Consider the following 23172-nt stretch of genomic DNA (forward strand, 5'->3'; position numbering starts at 1 on the left):
GAAGCAGCCATAGCGATAATTTTCGCTACGGCAGTGATCACACAATATAGCACGTACGACAGGTGCGGGTGCTATCGCGCTCGACATCGCTAGCAATTGCTAGTTATGTCGCAGCGTGTAAAGCCCCCTTTACATTGCACACAGGTGGACTTCCTTTCTCTAAGCATGTGACTTCTGAAGGGAAATACTTGCACCAGAAATTTTTAGAGGCTTCATTGCATAAGGGATGAACATGGCAATTTTTATTTATTTTATCCCACAAATTAATTTTTTGCCTATATATTTCACACTTCCTTTCCCCAACTTAGACTATGTAGTGCTGATATATTAAATATTTGAACAAAGTACACATCTCAAACATTAAATAGTATTTCGAGAATGTGCTGTGGATAACACAAAAAGCAGCAAGAATATTAAATATTTGAACAAAGTACACATCTCAAACATTAATATGTGTTTAACATATTCGTGATATGTTCATCAAGAGCTTGAATATTACTAACATGGACTAATATCTCTTTCTCCGTACTAATACTAATTGTTGGTTTGGTTGGTTTAAACTAATCTATGCCAACAAGTGTAATCATTATATCTGTACCTGGTGGGACATCTATTATTGTGTATACAACAGAGGTGCTAACTTTCAAGTTTTGGATTTTCACTGGTACCCACTAATAATATACCCACTATTTACAATATCGGCACAATCTGCTCCGTGTTCCATCAGTTACTCTGGCAGGCTGCAGGCAACTTCCATCCTCTGCAAGCAAGTCAGGCTAGCAGAAGAGATGGAGACTGCGGCAGGAATAGCTGAATATGAAATTTTCCTTTTTGTTGGCTGTGTGGGACCATTATACTATATGGGGACTGTGGAGGAACATAATACTGTTTTGGGGCTATGGGGGCCATTTTACTATATGGAAGTTATGGGAAACAATCACACAATAAGGGGGCCATGAGGAAACATCATATTATATGGGGGCTGTGAGGGAACAGTTTACAATATGGAGGCTGAAGGTGACATCATACTATATGGGGTTTGTGGGGGAATATCATAGTATATGGATGCTGTGTGGGAACATCATACTATATGAAAGATTTGGGGGGAACATCATACAATATGGGGGTCTCTGGGGGGGACCATCATACTGTATAGGGGCTGTAGGGGCCATCATACATTGTGGGGGACTAAGAGGGAACCATAATACTCTATGGGGGCTGCGGAACCATCATACCATGAGAGGACTATCAAACTGTGAGAGGGTGCAATAGTTACCATCATACTGTATGGGGGGGCTATGATGACCAGCATACTGTGTGGGGAGCTGTGGTGACTATTGTACTGTGTGGGGGGCTGTGATGACCATATTTATGAGTTGGGGTGCTCTAGTGACTGTGACGCCTTGGCAAAACCAGGTAGTAACACAGTAAGGCCCCCACACAACACCTTCCCACACAGGGTTAAAACAGCCGACCTAAAACCCTAGTCACCCCCCCTTAGGGTAGGACAGACACACCAGTGAGCGGGACCAGGCGGAAAGGAATGCCCACCTAGGGGTCTAGAGCACCCGGGCCAGGAAAAGAGTCAGATAAGTTGAAGGTTAAGTTGGAGTGAAGTCTGAAGTGACAGGTGCCGGAGTTGGAGCCCTGGTACCTTGGCTAGGTGGCAGACAGTAGCCAGTGCCAGCAGGAGACGGGAAGACGGTTGCCGGAGATCTGAGGTGGACCGGGACAGGGTAGTAGCCCGCCGGTACCGACACCGGAGAACCGACCCGGAAACCGTGCACAAGCGGATACTCGGACCCTGAAGCCAGGACTGGCACCAACTGCCTAGCTAATTAACTGACTGAGGGCAGGATTCTAGGTCCTGTCCCACCTTAAGTCCCGAAAAGTGCCAACCAGCCACCGAGAGGGATATGGCATCTGCCAGGGCCCAGGAGATCCCACGAGTCAGCGTCGACGAGCACAGCTCCCAAAAGAAGGACCAGGAATGGACTCCCACGTTACACACTGGGAATATTGAGAGAAACACACCATGCAGAGGAGAGGGACACTGACTACTAGCCCGGCTGTGGGATCAGATACACACGTCCTGGAGGCCGGCCACCACCACATTGGTTTACCAAAGAACGTTGTCTTTATTGACTCTAAACCGCCGTGCAACCTTGTCCGGTACCAGGACGATTGAACCGTGAGTGTGATGAAACCTGCAACTCTGCACAACACTGGGTCCTGGGGCAACCATCCCTACCCACGGAGGGAATAACATCTAGCTGCCATTACATCTTGCCCCGGGTCCCCCAGAACAGCAGCGGTGGTGCCACAGCTCACCACACACCGTGGGTGGCATCATAGACAGTTTCTAACAAATCCCGTATATCTACGTTCCCCTTTTAATCGACATGTCTGCGCGACCCCCAGGTCAGGAGCACCCCTCGAGCCGCACCGTAGGTCCGGATCCGAGCAGCGCCGGCTGCTGGCGTGGGGGCGGCACATAACCATAATATCTTGTAAGGGGCAGGGGTGACCATCGCACTGTATGGGGTTTGTAGGGCCATCATGCTGTCTAGGTGGAGTAATGTGGGAACATGATTTTGTTTGGAGACATTTTTGGGTGGCATCATACTCTATGTGGGCCATGGAGGGGGTATCATAGTTGGTGAGAACCCTAAGGGGCTGTAGTAGAGGCAAAATAACTGTGTAAGTCCAGCATTACATATCCCTCTCTATGTGATGAAAAGTTGGGAGATATGACCTTCTATGACTGTACCTATGTATTATCACAATAAAAAGGCACTGGGGATCATTATTACAAGGAGCCACAATGGGGAATCATTATCATTATAGTAAAAGTACAGGGGTGAGTCTGTTATTATAAGGAGGTTCAGGGTCATTATGCTTATAAAGGGTCAAGGGGAATTAGTCCTATTATAAGGAGGCATAGGAGGACATTATTTCTATAGGGAACTGTATCACTGTAAGGAGGTGCAGGAAAGCCAGGACAGTGAACGAGGTTAGTGGACCCACTGGACCACAGGGTGGACCCGGGGTTACCCTTTAGTGGGAGGGGCTTAACTAAGCGCCCACTGCGAGGTGGACGTCAGGTACCATTCCCAGGCTAGTGACCGAGATTGTGGCAGCTGACCACCAGGACAGGTGACGAACTTAGTAATAGATGGGTACAGGCAGGGTGACTGATGCAGGCTGGACAGGCAGCTACGGACAGTTAGTGGTGGGCATGGCAGGGGTACGCAGGGATGGGGAGGCAGGTACTGGAGATGAACACAGGGATAGCAAGACAGGACCTTAGGTTCTGAAAACTAGCTAGCTAGCAAACTGAAGACTGACTAACGAGAGGCATTGCACAGGCACCTCCTCTAAAGGGAAGATGCCCTAAATACATAGCCAAAGGCTAAGAGGCATTTTCTGCCTGCGCACGTCTTAGTTGAACTCCCGGGAACCCTGTGCGGCATGTACATGGCCCGGTAGGGGAAGAAGGCAGCAGCACACGTGGATGGCCGGGACAGTGTGGGGGAAGACGCAACCCAGCCGGGGCAGTGAGTAAGATGGCATCTCTGCAGAGAGTCTCTCGCCAGCGATACACTGCATAGTATACACATATAGTATATGGTCTTTACAGCACTGGTGTAGAACAGATATCCCGATTATATGGTCACTGTTGGTGAAATAAATCCTAGTACATTAGTTTTGGTTCTGAATGGCAGTATTATCACTGCTGGTGATATTTGGTTATGGTCTGGTGGTATTTGTTATATTGCAAACTGCAAAATTATACATAAGTCTTATATAGCATTATTATTGTAAATATAGTTTGTAGTAAATCTCGATTTCTTGCAGGTAGGGTTATATAAGTAATAGAGACCCCAATCTGAATTTTTGTGCCTAGTCCATCCTTGCCCAGGAACCTTCCTTTGAATAGTGATTGTTCAAAGAAAACTACTCCTATACACATTGGTATATTCAGGCTGAAAGAAAGTTGATCACATTCATAATTAATCCAGCACAATTTTTGCCCCCGAAATACTGTTTGTGACTAACCTATAAAGTTGCTGAAAACAGAAGACACAATCATGTCATTTAGATACCTCTTCTATGTTTTCTAATTTCGTAGGAGCACTCCCACTTCATGTGATTTTCTTTTTCCGTGGGTAATTTTTGTTGTTGTTCCTTGTGCTGCGTAGTTTCCTAGTATTGAATTGGCAAACAAGTGGGCCGTGAGCGGTTTCAGTTTGTCTCGAGCATTCGCCCGTCTTTTCATGTAGAGACATTACAGTAAAACACAAAGAAAGTTTCCTCAATGCAACAAATAAAGAAGGAAATGAACTCTCCCCAGATGCGGTTTTCGGCATCCTTTTTTCTGATCCGGTGGTCCCTTTCTACAGAGAACTTTACTGATAAAAAATTTTACAACCTTCGTCACATAAACACAATGAAAGAAAGCAAATTTTCGGAAACACAGCACCAGACGATAGAGTACACACAGGACATATATTTTGGGTTTTTTACATAGAAAATTGTGCTGCGCTACTAACACTGGTGCCACAGACAGGTAAATCTGACCCGAGAATCAAACAACAGGAAACCACAGACAAAACTGCACTGTAAAACTTTACCATAGAGATCATTTTCCTTTTGCCATTTTGCAATAAAAAGTGCATAGACAGTGTACATAATTTCTTTCCATTGGTTTTCATGAGTGTCGTCACATGACTCAGTAACCACAAACTACTGTAAATCATATCTAAAGAGTTTCTACACTAAAATATATTTTAGAAATATCTTTAAAATGTGGTTCGTTCAGATATTGAAAGGCATTGCCTGATCTCTAAAAAAGGCTTTATTCCTCTTATCTGACACATCAACAATCCAGGTTTGGGCTTGACAGCCATTGATTGAGATGGAATACTGTCACGGGTGGTCTAGGCCCTAAGCCTGGGATACCAGCCCTGATCCTCAATCTAGAGGTACACTTAAGGGTAGTAAGGTCTGGGCACCCAGCATGTCCCTGTCTTTTATTCACACCCTGACCTAACCCCCCGCACCCTCCCGCACCCCCAGGGTGGGCAGGACACACGAAGATAACTCCCCTCCCAAAAAGACATGGACGGGGGAAGAACTGAAACTAATTCACTCTGCAAACAACCACAAAAGGAAGACAATAAAGGCACAGGAGGAAATAAAATATAAGAGAGGAAATAACGCTCACCAAGGGACACTTCCACACCACACTAGCAATAGATTGCAGGTCACCAAATAGGATCACCAAGGGCTCTGGATATTCGCACGAGCACAAGCAGATGCTATATTTGGTGATCTAACAAACGTCCCAGCCTTAAATAGGGAGAGACCAGCTGTGGATGGTAATCAGCAACCTGACTCTCAGAAGAGTCGCACACTGCTCAAAGAAGGATTAACTCCTACACGGCTGGGAGCAGTAGACAAAACTCAGACAATGCCCGGCAGAATTATACATTAAAGAGAAATCAGATTGTCTGTTGGACTCTGCAATGTGAACAGGGTCAGGTATGCTGTGGAGACACGAGTGTTATACACAGGGAGAACACAAAGTCTGCAACGGCTGAACCTGATCGTGGACACTCATGGCACCACAGGAAAGGACACGCTTTATGCTAATTCTATTATAGAATCGATTTACTTTGTGACTTAAAGGACCTGTGCTGATGTCATACCCATGTGACTAGAAGAGGCGGGGCCTCAAACGAAAAATGTTGCTTCCTGGTATCAGCTATATTGGCTGAGGCCCCACTTCTTCTGGTCACATAAATATGACATCAGCACAGGTCCTTTTAGTCATAAAGTAAATCAATTTTATAATAGAATTAGCATAAGTAACAGTGGGATGGGATAACTATGAATACCCACCCCAGCTATCAAATGCTACAGCTACTGTCATTCAAAAAGCTGCTGATTTTACAAACTTTACCTGCTTTTGTTTCAAAACCTATACATCCGAGCTGGCTACTAAAGGTATGTATAGAATCAGCCTGATAGTGCCAGTATAGCACTGGCTTTAGGTTATATACGAAAATTCTGGTGATTGGTGCACTTTAAGTTTTGCCTTAAGCATGTGAAGTGCAGCTCATTATGGTTGATATCTGGTGACTGACTTTGCCATTGCAGAATATTTTACTTATTTGCCTTAAAAACTCCTGGATTGCTTTTGCAGTATGTTTTGGAAGATTATCCATCTGTACTGTGAAGCACCGTCCAATCAGCCTTGTGGCATTTGGTTGAATCTGAGCAAAAAGCATCGTCCTGTACACTTCAGAATTCATCCAACAGCTTCTGTCTTCAGTCACTTCCTCAATAAACACTAGTAACCCAGGGCCATTGGAAACCCTCATGCCCAGCCATCGCACTGCCATTACAAGCCTTGTCTTTTGACAGTTAATCGTAGTGTCAACTGTCCACAGAATACGTTTCCAGAACTAGGCGGTTTCTTTTGATGGTTTATGACAAAGTCTAATCTGATCTTTCTATTTTAAGGGTAACTTCACACAGTGCGTTTTTCGCGGCGTTTTTGCGCAGTTTTCGGGTGCATTTTTGCTCAGAAAACTGCATGACTTTGCTTCCCCAGCAAAGTCTATGAGTTTTCATTTTTGCTGTCTGCACACAGCGGTTTTTTTCAGCTGCGTTTTTGTGGTGCCACAAAAACGCAGCATGTCAATTATTCGTGAATCCTCCCGATACTGTCACCGCCGCTTCCACCTCCGGTCCTGTGCATGTATGCTGCTGTGCGGCGCCATGTTCGGGCGGGAGGTGGAAGCGGCTGCGAAAACAAAAGTGAACAGTAGAAAAAAAATTCATACTCACCTGTCTGCAGACTCCCGGTGCCATGCCCGCTCCCAGCTGCTCTCCCGGTATCGCCGCTCCAGCTGTGTGCAGACGGCCGGGACACCTCCGATGGATGCAGGACCTGGCGATGGATCACCTGATGCAGTCACCTGACGCATCAGCTGATCGTAAGTATCGCGGTGACGCGGGCGCCCGGCCAGTTTAACCTATCAGTGGATGCGTCAGGAGGCTTCATCCCTGATTACCGGCAGCTGCTGCAGCGATCGGACAGGATCAGACTCCCGCCCCATCGCTCCAGGAGCTGCCGGTAATCCGCACATAAATGAGTATTTTTTTTTTTTCTTTCACCGATGCATCAGCTGATTGTATAAACGGCTTTTATACAATCAGCGGATGTGTGATGTGCTTCAGCCCCTAGAACCTGACACATCATCTGATCGCTTTGCCTTCCAGCAAACCGATCAGATGATATTGGATCTGGATTGGACGGCGCGGGACCCTGACCCAGGATTACTGCGGAGGGGGGGTTCTTTATTTCAATAAAGATGGAGTCACTAATTGTGTTGTGTTTTATTTCTAATAAAAATATTTTTCTGTGTGTTGTGGTTTTTTTTTATCTTTACTAGAAATTCATGGTGGCTATGTCTAATATTGGCGTGACACCATGAATTTCGGGCTTAGGGCCAGCTGATAATATACAGCTAGCCCTAACCCCATTATTACCCAGCAAGCCACCCGGAATCAGGGCAGCTGGAAGAGTTGGATACAGCGCCAGAAGATGGCGCTTCTATGAAAGCGCCATTTTCTGGGGTGGCTGCGAGACTGCAATTCACAGCGGGGGTGCCCAGAAAGCATGGGCACCCTGCACTGTGGATTCCAATCCCCAGCTGCCTAGTTGTACCCGGCTGGACTCAAAAATTGGGCGAAGCCCACGTCATTTTTTTTTTTTTAAATTATTTCATGAAATTCATGAAATAATTAAAAAAAAAAGGGCTTCTCTATATTTTTGGTTGCCAGCCGGGTACAAATAGGCAGCTGGGGTTGGGGGCAGCCTGTACCTGCCTGCTGTACTCGGCTAGCATACAAAAATATGGCGAAGCCCACGTCATTTTTTTGGGGGGCAAAAAACTCCTGCATTCAGTCCTGGATGGAGGATGCTGAGCCTTGTAGTTCTGCAGCTGCTGTCTGCTCTCCTACATACACTATTGGATGGATTATGCTGAGCCTTGTAGTTCTGCTCTCTCTGCCTCTCCCTCCAGCATACAGTCCTGTATGGAGCATGCTGAGCCTTGTAGTTCTGCAGCTGTCTGCTCTTTTGCATACACTAGTGGAGAATGAAGAACATATTGAAGAAAGAAATGACATCAGACCTCTTTTTTTTCAACAATCTTTAATGGCATTGTTCACTGATAAAAAACGCATAAAGACGCAGTGAGCAAAAACGCAGCAGAATGCAGCAAAAAAACCGCACCAAATCGCGGCAAAACGCGTGCGTTTTTTGCCGCGTTTTTTTGCCGCGGGTGCGTTTTTGTGCGGGTTTTTGCCGCAAAAAACGCACAAAAACGCAGCGTCAAAAAAACGCAGTGTGTGAACCTAGCCTTAGGCTGATTAATGGTTTGCACCTTGTGGTGAATCCTTTGTATTTGCTCTCATGAAGTCTTCTCTTTATAGTAGATTTAGATATTGAATCACCAACTTCTTGGAGTGGATGTTGTAAAGGGGTTTTTCTTCACCATGGAAAGAATTTCACAATAATCCACACTGTTGTCTTCCGTGGACGTCCCGGTCTTTTTGAGTGTCACAAGACCTGACTATATAACATTGCTCGCTCTTTTGGTTTTTTCATTCTGCTAACATTGCTTACATGACAATTGGTTCGTAACTTTCAATTTCCTCTCAGCCTCTCAAGGTGTTATATATAGATGCAAACTGGAGCTATTCATTAAATACATATTCTTTATTTCTGCTAAAAATAACATAACATTTTTGCATTCTTTCTATTACACAGCAAAGGAAAGCGTTGTACAACATTTTTTTTTAAACTTATACCCTTGAGTGTTATGTTTATGTCTTTAAGAATGCAGGAAATGGGGGATGGGATGCTATAGGATATATAGCACTTGTCAGAGAAATTCCCATGAGATAACAAATTAAAAGAAACGTGGAGAAATCTTAAATCCTTCTCTTCTGCGTGTGGCTGTAAAGTCTGTTTAGTGGAAAAAATGTTTTTGTTTTTATTTTACTACTCAATGAGAAAGAATATGGATTTCTGTTTTTTTCTCTTTTCCATGTGTCTACTGACTATTAATTGTTTCGTATGCAAAAATCCCAGAAAGATAGACAAGGCTGTAGATATGTATACGTAGATCCTGCAATTGGCAGCAGTAATCCATTTGATACAGAGTCCATTTACAATATTCGTTCTGAATTCATGGTCTATCTAAACAGGCCGGCAAACACGTGAGAAACTAACAAAACACTCATTCTTTGGGAGAAATCATTTTTAAGTAGACTACCACATAACTGTTTTCATTATCCCTCATTATTATAGTCTTTTTCATGCCTTTATTGTGTTAGTAAAGTCTGTACAGTCATGACCAAATGTGTTTAGACCGTCACAAATTTTGGTGTTCAAAATGTTTATGGATTCATTTTGTTTATATTATTTAAGTTAGATGTTTCCTTGGTTATCGCAGTATTTCATATATTTTTAAACTAATATTGACAAATACAACAAGTTTATGCAAATATGTAATATTTATAGTGTTGACCCTTCAGATTTCTGCAATTCGTCCCAGTCATGATGGATATCAGCTTTTGGGTCAAATCAACAACTCATTCTTGCTTAATAAATGCTTGGAGTTCATTATAATTTACACTTTTTTTTTGGTTCACCCACTTTTTGAAGATCGGCCAATGGTTCTCAATGGGATTGAGATCTGGGACTTTCTAATGTGTATGGAGGTGTCGGCCGACTAATTGTCAATGGAGATGTCAATTGGGCATGTCTGATTTTGGACTACCGATCTCATTGTTCTCTCAAAGATAAGCCACTGGCCAACATGTCTTAAAGAATACAAGAGCTCTCGGCGAAACAGGTGGTCCTATGTGTGGGGAAGTCGGCTAAGATGACTGTCGACCAAATGATTAGCCGACACATCATTTGGCATGCAAGCCTCTAATGTGTTTGGCGGCTTGACTGTGACATCACTGTATTTACCGTATGATACTACTCTCTTTATATTTCTTGTGTACATTTTTAGGGGTGTGAAAAGAACAGTACTACTCTTGTGCTTCGCCTAAGGCTGGTATTGCAGTGATTTAAGGTGGCTAGCAAATTATCTTTAGGTGAATTGAATAATAATAATCATAACAATATTTATTCACTTATGTAGCACCCTTAATTCCATAGTGCTTTATCTAAAAAGACACATCTGCAGGTTTTTCTCACTATCTGACATGAAATCAGAATAAATATTTCCTGTTTTAAGTCAATTGAAACCAAACTTATTTATATTTGCAAAATGTCAAAATAATGAGAGAGACCAAATGTTTTAAGGCATTTTTATTACTTTCTGCAAAGTCAAGAGTTTACATACATTTCTTTAGAATTTGGTACCATTGCCCTTAAACTATATGACTTGGGTGAAACGTTTTGGATGTCCTTCCACAAGCTTCTCACAATAGTTGGTAGGAATTTGGGCGCATTCCTCCTGACAGATCTGCTGTAACTGAGCCATGTTTGTAGGTCGCCTTGCTCGCACCGGCCTTTTCAGCTTTGCCCATTAATTTTCAATAGGATCGAGATGAGGGCTTTGTGATGGCCACTCCAAAACATTGACTTTGTTATACTTCAGCCACTTTTTAACCAGTTTGGCGGAATGATTCGGGTCATTATCCATTTTGAAGACCCATTTCCGCCCAAGCTTTAAGTTCCTGGCTGATGTCTTGAGATGTTGCTTTAGTATTGCCACATAATCTTCTTTCCTCAGGATGCCATCTATTTTGTGAAGTGCACCAGTCCCTCCTGCAGCAAAACAACTCCACAACATGATGCTGCCACCCCCATGTTTCACAGTTGGGATAGTGTTGTTAGGCTTCAAAGCTTCTCCTTTTTTCCTCCAAATGTAATAATGGTTATTATGGCCAAACAGTTCAATTTTAGTTTCGTTGGACCACAGGACATGTCTCCAAAAATTAAGGTCTTTGTTCCTGTGTGCATTTGCAAACATTATCTGGCTTTTTTATGTTTCATTTGGGGTAATGTTGTCATCCTGGCAGAGTGGCCTTTCAGCCCATGTTGATACAGTACTCGTTTCACTGTGGATAATGACACAATCTTACTAGCTTCCGCCAGCATCTTCACAAGGTCTTTTTCTTTTGTTCTTGGGTTGATATGCACATGGCTGACCAAATCACAGTAATCTCTGATACATAGAACCTGTCTCCTTCCTGAGTGGTATAATGGCTGGACATTCACATCTTGTTTGTACGTGTGTATAATTATTTGTTCAGATGAACGAGGTATCTCCAGGTATCTGGAAATTGCACCCAAGGATGAACCAGACTTGTGCAAGTCCACAGTTTTCTTCCTGAGATCTTGGCCGATTTCTTTTGACTTTCCCATGATGCTACTCAAAGAAGCAGTGTGTTTCAGGTGTCCATTAAAATACATCCAGGTGTGTCTCTAATTAACTCAGATGTTGCCAATAAACCTACCAGAAGCTTCCAAAGACATGACATCATCATATGGGCTGTCCCTATTGTCTAAAGGCATAGTACTCTTAAAGGTGCTTTACACGCTGCACGCTAATGATATATCGTCGGGGTCACGTCGTTAGTGACGCACATCCAGCATCGTTAGCGACATCACAGCGTGTGACACCAAGGAGCGACGATCAACGATCGCAAAAACTTTAAAAATCGTTGATTATTGACACGTTGCTCCTTTTCATAATATCGTTGGTGGGGCATACCGCTGGTTGTTCATCATTCCTGCGGCAGCACACATCGCTCTGTGTGACACCGCAGGAATGACGAACATCTCTCTACCTGCCGTCCACCGGCAATGAGGAATGAAGGAGGTGGGCGGCATGTTCCGGCCACTCATCTCCTCCCCTCCTCTGCTATTGGAAGGCGGCTTAGTGACGTCGCTGTGACGCCGCACACACATCCCCCTTGAAGGAGGGATTGTTCGGTGTCTCCAGCGATGTCGCAGACCAGGTATGTGCGTGTGACACTGCCGTAGCGATAATGTTCGCTACGGCAGCGATCACCACATATCGCACCAATGACGGGGGCGGGTGCTATCGTTCGCGACATCGCTAGCAATCGCTAGCAATGTCGCAGCGTGTAAAGCACCCTTTAGTGTATGTAAACTTTTGACTTTGCCAAAAGTAATAAAAATGCCTTAAAACATTCTCTTTCTTTCTCTCATAATTCTGCCATTTATCAAACATAAATAATTTTGGTTCCTAATTGACCTAAAATGGGAAAGGTTTACTCTGATTTCATATCAGATAGTGAGAAAAACATGCAGATGTGTCTTTTTAGATAATGTATGTAAACTTTTGGTTTCAACTGTATATCAGCAACACTGTTCCCATTGGGGCTCAGAATGTAAATTCCCCATCAATATGTGTTTGGAGTGTGGGAGAAAACCGGAGAACCCGATTGAAACCCACTCAATCAGGGGGAGAACATACAAACTCCTTGCAGATGTTAACCACTCAGTGCTAACCATTGAGCCACCATGCCGCCCCATAAACAACATTTTATTATAAAACTTGTATTAAGAAATGTTTTCTTATATAAAGATATCTGCACTGTTCCCAAGACCTCCACTTCTGACCTCTGCGTAATACAGAGTAGAGCTTTCTGTTTTAGCACATAAACAGTGCTGCGTGTCAAAGGGTCTGGCTGACTCGCATACATCAATAACTGAGCCAAAGCCCTTTTCTGTCACATACAATAAATAGACAGAAAAAGGGGCTGGCTTAGCTATTGAAATAAACAGTATGCTAGCCCCTTTCACATGCATTAATAGCTGCTGAAACAGGAAGCTATCACCTTTATATTGGTAAGATGTGTATACTGTATATATTTATTTTTAACTGAACAACCCCTTTATTTAAACAGTGGCCTGAACTCTCATTACTGTGCGCTCATCATAAACTATGGGTTTCACAGCAAGATTAGCCTAGAAGCACAGAGTGACCACATCCGTGGTTCATATTTGTGTATATTACGGTATGATAAAAATCATAATTCTGCTAGTCATAAAGATAGGAACTCTATATTCATACACTCAGTATAAATTAACACTTGCGTTCACCCATGTGCTTGTCTTAAGTCCCAGTAAACAACACCATCTGCTCTATTTTTTATTATGTTAGTGAGAAAATTGAGTAATCTGTCAGATAAAATAGAACAAAAAATAGCTAAATAAAGGAAACAAGCTTGATATAAAATTAATACCACTATTACTGCTTGTATGTTCACTATTTTGATGCATATTAATTTTCTTACTCAATAAATATATATATATATATATATATATATATATATATATATATATATATATATACAGTTAGGTCCAGAAATATTTGGACAGTGACACAATTTTCGCGAGTTGGGCTCTGCATGATCCTATCCTCCATGAGCTATCCCTACACTAAATGCAGCCTATAGTGGTATTAATAGGAAATAGAATAGATGTAGACCTGAAAAGGACTTTTTGTTTTAGGTTGCAGCAGCAAGTTCTGTAAAGCTAAAATCCCTGCCTACATAACTCTAATGCATAAGCTCTTCTCCAGCAGCTTACCCCTACATTAAATGAGGCTACGGGCAGTATTATTAGAGAACAGAATAGACTTGATGGACCTTTGGGTTAACGTACAGTTAGGTCCAGAAATATTTGGACAGTGACACAATTTTCGCGAGTTGGGCTCTGCATGCCACCACATTGGATTTGAAATGAAACCTCTACAACAGAATTCAAGTGCAGATTGTAACGTTTAATTTGAAGGTTTGAACAAAAATATCTGATAGAAATTGTAGGAATTGTACACATTTCTTTACAAACACTCCACATTTTAGGAGGTCAAAAGTAATTGGACAAATAAACCAAACCCAAACAAAATATTTTTATTTTCAATATTTTGTTGCGAATCCTTTGGAGGCAATCACTGCCTTAAGTCTGGAACCCATGGACATCACCAAACGCTGGGTTTCCTCCTTCTTAATGCTTTGCCAGGCCTTTACAGCCGCAGCCTTCCGGTCTTGCTTGTTTGTGGGTCTTTCCGTCTTAAGTCTGGATTTGAGCAAGTGAAATGCATGCTCAATTGGGTTAAGATCTGGTGATTGACTTGGCCATTGCAGAATGTTCCACTTTTTTGCACTCATGAACTCCTGGGTAGCTTTAGCTGTATGCTTGGGGTCATTGTCCATCTGTACTATGAGGCGCCGTCCGATCAACTTTGCGGCATTTGGCTGAATCTGGGCTGCAAGTATATCCCGGTACACTTCAGAATTAATCCGGCTACTCGTCTGCTGTTATGTCATCAATAAACACAAGTGACCCAGTGCCATTGAAAGCCATGCATGCCCATGCCATCATGTTGCCTCCACCATGTTTTACAGAGGATGTGGTGTGCCTTGGATCATGTGCCGTTCCCTTTCTTCTCCAAACTTTTTTCTTCCCATCATTCTGGTACAGGTTGATCTTTGTCTCATCTGTCCATAGAATACTTTTCCAGAACTGAGCTGGCTTCAAGAGGTGTTTTTCAGCAAATTTAACTCTGGCCTGTCTATTTTTGGAATTGATGAATGGTTTGCATCTAGATGTGAACCCTTTGTATTTACTTTCATGGAGTCTTCTCTTTACTGTTGACTTGGAGATAGATACACCTACTTCACTGAGAGTGTTCTGGACTTCAGTTGATGTTGTGAACGGGTTCTTCTTCACCAAAGAAAGTATGCGGCGATCATCCACCACTGTTGTCATTCGTGGACGCCCAGGCCTTTTTGAGTTCCCAAGCTCACCAGTCAATTCCTTTTTTCTCAGAATGTACCCGACTGTTGATTTTGCTACTCCAAGCATGTCTGCTATCTCTATGATGGATTTTTTCTTTTTTTTCAGCCTCAGGATGTTTTGCTTCACCTCAATTGAGAGTTCCTTAGACCTCATGTTGTCTGGTCACAGCAACAGCTTCCAAATGCAAAACCACACACCTGTAATCAATCCCAGACCTTTTAACTACTTCATTGATTACAGGTTAACGAGGGAGACGCCTTCAGAGTTAATTGCAGCCCTTAGAGTCCCTTGTCCAATTACTTTTGGTCCCTTGAAAAAGAGGAGGCTATGCATTACAGAGCTATGATTCCTAAACCCTTTCTCCGATTTGGATGTGAAAACTCTCATATTGCAGCTGGGAGTGTGCACTTTCAGCCCATATTATATATATATAATTGTATTTCTGAACATGTTTTTGTAAACAGCTAAAATAACAAAACTTGTTTCACTGTCCAAATATTTCTGGCCCTGACTGTATATATAGCTCTGGCAAAAATTAAGAGACCACTGCAAAATTGTTTGTCAGATTTTTCCCTTTATAGGTATATTTTTGAGTAAAATGTAATGTTTTCTTTTTTTTTCTTTTATTCTATAAACTACTGACAACGTCTCCTAATTTCCAAGCAATACATTTTGTATTTATTTTCTGAAAATGAGAAATGGTCAAAATAACAAAAAAATGCATTGCTTTCAGACCTCAAATAATGCAAAGAAAACAAGTTCATAATAATTTAGAAATAACCATACTAATAATGTTTTAACTCAGGAAGAGTTCAGAAATCAATATTTTGTAGAATAATCATGATTGTTAATCACAGCTTTCATGCGTCTTGGCTGCTTTCTACCAGTCTTTCACACTGCTTTTGGATGACCTTATGCTACCCCTGGTGCAAAAATGTAAGCAGTTGTTCTTTGTTTGATGGCTTTTGACTATCCATCTTTCTCTTGATTACATTCCAGAGGTTTTCAATGAGGTTCAGGTCTGGAGATTGGGCTGGCCATGACAGGGTTTTGATGTGGTGGTCCTTCATCCACACATTGATTGACTTAGCTGTGAGGCATGGCGCATTGATTTGCTGGAAAAACCTTTCCTCAGAGTTGGGGAACATTGCCTGAGCAGAAGGAAGCAATTGTTTTTCCAGGATAACAATGTATGCGGCTTGATTCAAACATCTTCACAAAGATTAACCTGCCCAATTCCAGCCTTGCTGAAACATCCCCAGATCATCACCGATCCTGCACCAAATTTCACAGTGGGTGCAAACACTGTGGCTTGTACGCCTCTACAGGTCTCTGTCTAACCATTAGACGACCAAGTGTTGGGAAAACCTGAAAATTAGGTAAAGAAATTTCAACAAACCTGATCTGGTATAAATCTTAAGTCATATGAAAAGGCTCATAAAAGGGCCACTTTTGACTTTTAGGATTGCTACTTCCAATTGGTGGCACTAGAGTTCGTCTCCTTCCTTGCTGGAGAGACATTTTAAATATTTCCCAGAGTGGCATTGCAGCTATAAGACCCCTCACTGGCAGCCAGACTGGTTTGTCAGGTCTCTGCAAAGAGCATCATAGCTGTAACACCAAGATTCATCACCTGTGATGAATTTTGTCAGCTTGTGCCTGTTCTTTCAATTCCTGACACACACTCAGACGGTTCTCCCTCTTCTGCTGTTTTCTTTAACAGGAAACAGAATTTGATGTTGGGCTGTTGCTCCTTAAAGGGAACCTCTCAAGTGCAATATGCACCCAGAGCCACGAGCAGTTCTGGGTGCATATTGATAATTCCTGCCTAACCGTCCCTGTATCTAGTAGCATAGGTAAAGAGATCTTTAGAAAAAGTATTTCTAAAAATTCTTGATGATATGCTAATAAGGGCAGGGACTAGTCGCAAGGGCTTTGGTTCCTGCGCTCATTCCACCCTCTTATCATAGCAGTACGCCCACAGGGGCATACTAACATGCTATTCAATGCCCACTGCCTAGCATCATCAGCAGTAACGCGTGTACTTGTGTCCATTGCACGGCCTCAGAACGCTGGGCATAGGGTCAGTGCGCATGATCAGAAGTCTCCAACACTTCCGGTCATGCGCACTACACCAGTTTGAAGCCGAGGCTTCATGGGGATCATGCACACTGAGCCGAAATCCAGCGTCCGGTGCGGTGACAGCAGAGAAATATGAGTGACCATGCCTCTGACGCTGCACATGCATTAGCACATTATAGCTTATATGCTAAGGGTTGCCAACTAGCCAAGAGAACTAACACCCTTGCGATTACTCCCTGCGCTCATTAGCATAATATCATAAAGGATCTTTAGAAATACTTTTTCTAAAGATCTCTTTATCTATGCTACTTAATACAGGGATAGTTAGGCAGGGATTAACAATATGTACCCAGAACTGCTCATGGTTCTGGGACAGGTTCCCTTTAAAGTTAGTCATTGCAAAATAGCCAAGAGTGATAGGAGGACCTAAAGGGTGCTTTACACGCTGCGACATCGCTAGCCGATGTTAGCGATGCCGAGCGCGATAGCACCCGCCCCCATCGTACGGCCGATATGTGGTGATCGATGCCGTAGCGAACATTATTGCTACGGCAGCGTCCCACGCACATACCTGCTCTGTGACGTCGCTGTGACTTTATAAGGGGGCGGTTCGTGTAGTGTCACAGCGACGTCACTGAACCGACACCCAATAGAAAAGGAGGGGAGGAGATGAGCGGCCGGAACATGCTGGCCACCTCCTTTCTTCCTCCTTTTCCGGTGGAGGCAGGTAAGGAGATGTTTGTTGTTCCAGCGGCGTCACACATAGCGATGTGTGCTGCCGCAGGAACGACAACATCACACCTGTCGCTGCAGCGATATTAAGGAAATGAGCGACGTGACAACGAGCTACGATTTCTGACGTTTTTGTGCTCGTTGATCGTCGCTTATTTATGTTCCACGCTGCGATGTCGGTAACGGCGCCGGATGTGCGTCACTAATGATGTGACCCCGACGATATATCGTTACCGATGTCGCAGCATGTAAAGCCCCCTTTAAGAAAACACTCAGTCTGCTAAGATGGGTTCACTTCTCATCATTATGTGGCCAACTGAGCAGGGAGAGTGTCTAGCAAGTGTACCTAGCGGGAGAGGGCAGCACTACCAACTCACTTGTCAACAGAAAATAATTCTTGTTTTTTTGGGTACCCCCTCGTAGGTGGTGCATATCTTTTCTGGATACCTAGAATTGCGCAGGTGCACTATCTATCAATCTATCTATCTATCTCTGTCTGTATATCTGTCTATCTGTCCATTTTGTTCCATGTGTTGTCTGATATCTGTATTTTCCAATACAGTGAATTCATTTACCGAACTCACTCTAAGTACAACACTTTCTATTCTTTTCCTTTGAAGAAAAGCACAGCGGGGTCAGCTTATTTATACATAACATTCAATGCAAGTTAACAGTGATTAATGGCCATAACAACAAAACTCGCAATGAAAGAAGTCAGCTAACAGAACATAAATGCTGAAATACAAAGATTGTACACTCAGCCCTATACAGCGCCCTATTATTCTAAAAGGGAATTAGCCATCATTTGTTAGCCGTGCTGGTTGTGGTATAGTACAAATAACACAGTAAACATATGGAGCCACAGACACTCATTATAATTGCTGAGCCCCAGAAAAGCAGCATTAAAGTAGATTAAATTTCTTTTTTTTTTTCTTCAGATTTTTTATTGTTCAATGGCTTTTGAATAGAGCTCTATAAAAAGTGTTAAATGAATGCATATCCCATATTAATAATACCCCTAACACAATTAAAGACCACAAGTGGAGTTATGGGAGAAGTGGATTTTCTGATCGGCAGTGTACGTCTGTAAAGTGCCATTGTTTTGCATAGAAATCTTAACCATTCTTGCTATTGTAATCTGACAATCTATTGCCAATGAGATTTAGATTTAATGCATTAATTAACATCTTTGTTACCTTATGGGTTTGCAGTGGTTTATTATTTCCCATCTCTTTTATAGTGCAAAAATATTTCACAGAGATTGACGCCATTTATATCAGCCGCTGACGCTAATGAAGCTCACTGTCTAATATTCCAACCTCAAAATACATGTACACACCAGGGTCAATTTCAGAAGGAAGTTTTTCTTTTTCAGTATGTTTTTTAAAGTGTGGGAAGAAACCCTATGCAAACACAGAGGAAACATAAACTTCATGCAGTGTTGGCCATGGTCAGATTCAAACCCAGGACCCCATTCCTGCAAAACAGCTATGTTACCCAATTGTGAAGTTTACCCTCATTGTGCTTCAATACATGCTGGTAGTTAATCCCATAAAGGCAGTATTTACTGATTCATATGGCAACTTTTGCACATTAGCAGTGGCTGTGGTTTGGTCAGCAGCTGTTTAGCTATTGTTACAAGTGCATCTTAATAAATTAGAATATCATCAAAAAGTTCATTTATTTCAGTAATTCAATACAAAAAGTGAAACACATATATTATATAGAGTCATTACACACAGATTGATCTATTTCACGCGTTAATTTCTGTTAATGTTGATGATTATGGCTTACAGCCAATGAAAACCCAAAAGTCATTATCTCAGAAAATTTGAATATTATATAAGACCAACAAAAAAATGATTTTAACCTTAGAAATGTTGGCGCCTACTGAAAAGTCTGTACAGTAAATGCACTCAATACTTGGTCGGGGCTCCTTTTGCATAAATTACTGCATCAATGCGGCGTGGCATGGAGGCGATCAGCCTGTGGCACTGCTGAGGTTTTATGGAAGCCCAGGTTCTTTGATAGCAGCCTTCAGCTCGTCTGCATTGTGGGGTCTGGTGTCTCTCACCTTCCTCTTGACAATATCCCATAGATTCTTTATGGCATTTAGGTCAGGCGAGTTTGCTGGCCAATCAAGCACAGTGAAAGCTTGTCGGCAGAGGGAAGCATGAAGTGCTCTAAGATTTCCTGGTAGACGGCTGTGTTGACTTTGGTCAGAACTCCAGTCATTAGGGTCCAGTTCATCAAGCATGGAATTCTGGTCGTCAGGGTCCGGGTCATCAGGCATGGATCACCAGGCATTTGACACCAGGCACAGGACATCAAATATAGGCGCAGCTTGGGTGGCTGAGGCACACAGGACAACAGGTGCAGGGGAGTACAGACAAAGGTCCAGGGTTCAGGCAGGTACGGAGTCAGGTTCAGGATACAGCCTGGTACGAACACAGATACAGGATACTGGCATGCACAGACACAAGTGCAGGATTCGGGCTGGCATGTACACAGGTACAGGATACAGGCAAATACAGACACAAATGCAGAATTCGGGCTGGTACCAAGCAACAGACAGGCACAGATAGAACAGGTCAAGGGAACAGAGACAACACAGGCACAGCAGAGTAGAACTGGTTGCAAGCAGGACTGGTGGTGGAGGCTTGCAGACCAGAGCACACAGACAGGACCAACACTCAGGTTAGGATCAGAAACCTAATGCATTGCTCTGGCCCCACCCATCAGGAGAAGGAGCCTTAAATACCTGGTGTCTCCCAGTAGTAGGCTAGGGACACCTTAGTAAAGTGCGCATGCTAAAGGACAGAAGCATGTGCGCGCCCCAAGACTGGAGGCCGGTAAACCCTGGGCAGCATGCCTGGGGCCTAGGCAGGAGATGAAGGCCATGCACATGTGGGCATCCATGGGGGGAAGAGTCAGAGACTGCACTACATGTGGATGGCAATGAAGGGACGCAAAGGACCACGTGACACGTGGGTGGCTACGTGAGGACGAGACGAGGATGGCCATTTGGGGGTGCAGAGGACCATGCGACATGCAGGTAAGCAGTCAAATCTGTGGCACAAGGATGGCCATACAGAGAAGAGGAAGGAGCAGGGACATGGTGCTAGGACACCGTGGAGCACCGGCACACTAGGGAAGCCGGCACTACACCTACAACATATAAACAGGATTATCATGCAGTTCTCGCTACAAATTTTCAGAAGGCCATCAGGCAACCCTCAATGATACATTTTATAGTGCCTTTAGGTAGTTCTCACTCAGCTGAAAAAACTTTGAGGAATCAATCAATATGGTGAGCGGCTATGACGCTATAATCAGCGTAACCATCCCAATGCTGTGTCTACTCAAATACTTGCTGCACACAATTAAAAAGGAAGTTTTGCATGTAGACTTTGTGGAGATGGAGAAAGTACACAGGGTGATATGTCCTTCCATTTCCTGACGGCTTGACCTGGAAATGTTGCCATTTAGGCTCGTCAACTCTAAAGGCTGCTTTACACGGTACGACCGATTGTGCAATTTCACAATCGATCGTACCCGCCCCCGTCCTTTTTGCGTCACGGGCAAATCGCTGCCCGTGTCGCACAAAGTCAGTAACCCCCGTCACACATACTTACCTCTCGTGCGACCTCGCTGTGGGCGGCGAACGTCCACTTCCTGGAGTCGGAGGGACGTTCGGCGTCACAGCGACATCACGGCCGCTGGCCAATGGAAGTGGAGGGGCGGAGATGAGCGGGACGTAAATATCCCGCCCACCTCCTTCCTTCACATAGCCGGCTGCGGCCGCGTGACGCAGGTGAGCTGCTGTTCATCGTTCCCGGGGTGTCACACGGAGCGGCGTGTGCTACCCCGGAAACGATGAACTACTAAATTAAACGATATTATGGAACCTAGCGAGCAGTACACGACTCACGATTTGTGAGCGATACTGCGTCGCTAGGAGGTGTCACACAGGCCGGCATCGCCAGCGATGCCGGATGTGCGTCACAAAAACCGTGACCCGGACGATCTATCGCACGATAGATTGTCTGGTGTAAAGCAGCCTTAAGGCTTTCCATAACGAGATGGTGGCAGCCGTCCTGCGGTACTCCGTCCCCGGCAACCACCAATATATTTCCTGGTGTGCTGTCCCCGCATTACACCTGCACAGGTCTCATAACATCAATAGTGCCCTGACCAATGCAGTTAGGTTGCAGCAGCAGTATACTTATAGAAGGACTGTAAAGCAATATACCCTTGCTATATGCCTCTAATCCAAAATTATCCCTCCTCCATGAGCTATCCCTACACTAAATGCAGCCTATAGTGGTATTAATAGGAAATAGAATAGATGTAGACCTGAAAAGGACTTTTTGTTTTAGGTTGCAGCAGCAAGGTCTGTAAAGCTAAAATCCCTGCCTACATAACTCTAATGCATTAGCTCTTCTCCAGCAGCTTACCCCTACATTAAATGAGGCTACAAGCAGTATTATTAGAGAACAGAATAGACTTGAAATAGTGCTAAAAAGGACCTTTGGGTTAACGTAGCAGTAACAAGGTTTATAAGAATAGAAATCCTGCATACACAATCCCTTTTCCACCAGCTTGCCCTACACTAAATTCAGCTAAGAGCAGTATTATTAGAGAAGAGAACACATTTTTTAGGCAACAGCAACAAGATCTATAATGCTAGAATCCCTGACTGCATGTTACTAATACACCGTGTGCAGAATTAGTAGGCGAGTTGTATTTTAGAGGATTTTTTTTTTTAGATTTGGCTATCTTAGGAGGATATCTGTTTGTGCAGGCACTATTACTGTGCAGAATTATTAGGCAACTTAAAAACCAAATATATTCCCATCTCACTTGTTTATTTTCACAAGGTAAACCAATATAACTGCACAAAATTTAGAAATAAATATTTCTGACATGCAAAAACAAAACCCCAAAAAATTAGGGCCCAATATAGCCACCTTTCTTTGTGATGACTCTCAACAGCCTACCATCCATAGATTCTGTCAGTTGCTTGATCTGTTTGCAATCAACATTGCGTGCAGCAGCCACCACAGCCTCCCAGACACTGTTCCGAGAGGTGTACTGTTTTCCCTCCCTGTAGATATTACATTTTATGATGGACCACAGGTTCCCTATCGGGTTAAGATCAGGTAAACAAGGGGGCCATGTCATTATTTTTTCATCTTTTAGACCTGGCCAGCCACGCTGTGGAGTAGTTGGATGCATGTGATGGAGCATTGTCCTGCATGAAAATCATGTTTTTCTTGAGCGATACAGACTTCTTCCTGTGCCACTGCTTGAAGAAGTTGTCTTCCAGAAACTGGCAGAAGGTCTGGGAGTTGAGCTTCACTCCATCCTCAACCCAAAAAGGTCCCACAAATTCATCTTTAATGATACCAGCTCATACCAGTACCCCACCTCCACCTTGCTGGCGTCTGAGTCGGAGTGGAGCTCTCTGCCCTTTACTGATCAGC

Source organism: Anomaloglossus baeobatrachus, chromosome 5 (assembly GCF_048569485.1).
Source record: "Anomaloglossus baeobatrachus isolate aAnoBae1 chromosome 5, aAnoBae1.hap1, whole genome shotgun sequence".
In the NCBI taxonomy this organism is placed as follows: domain Eukaryota; kingdom Metazoa; phylum Chordata; class Amphibia; order Anura; family Aromobatidae; genus Anomaloglossus; species Anomaloglossus baeobatrachus.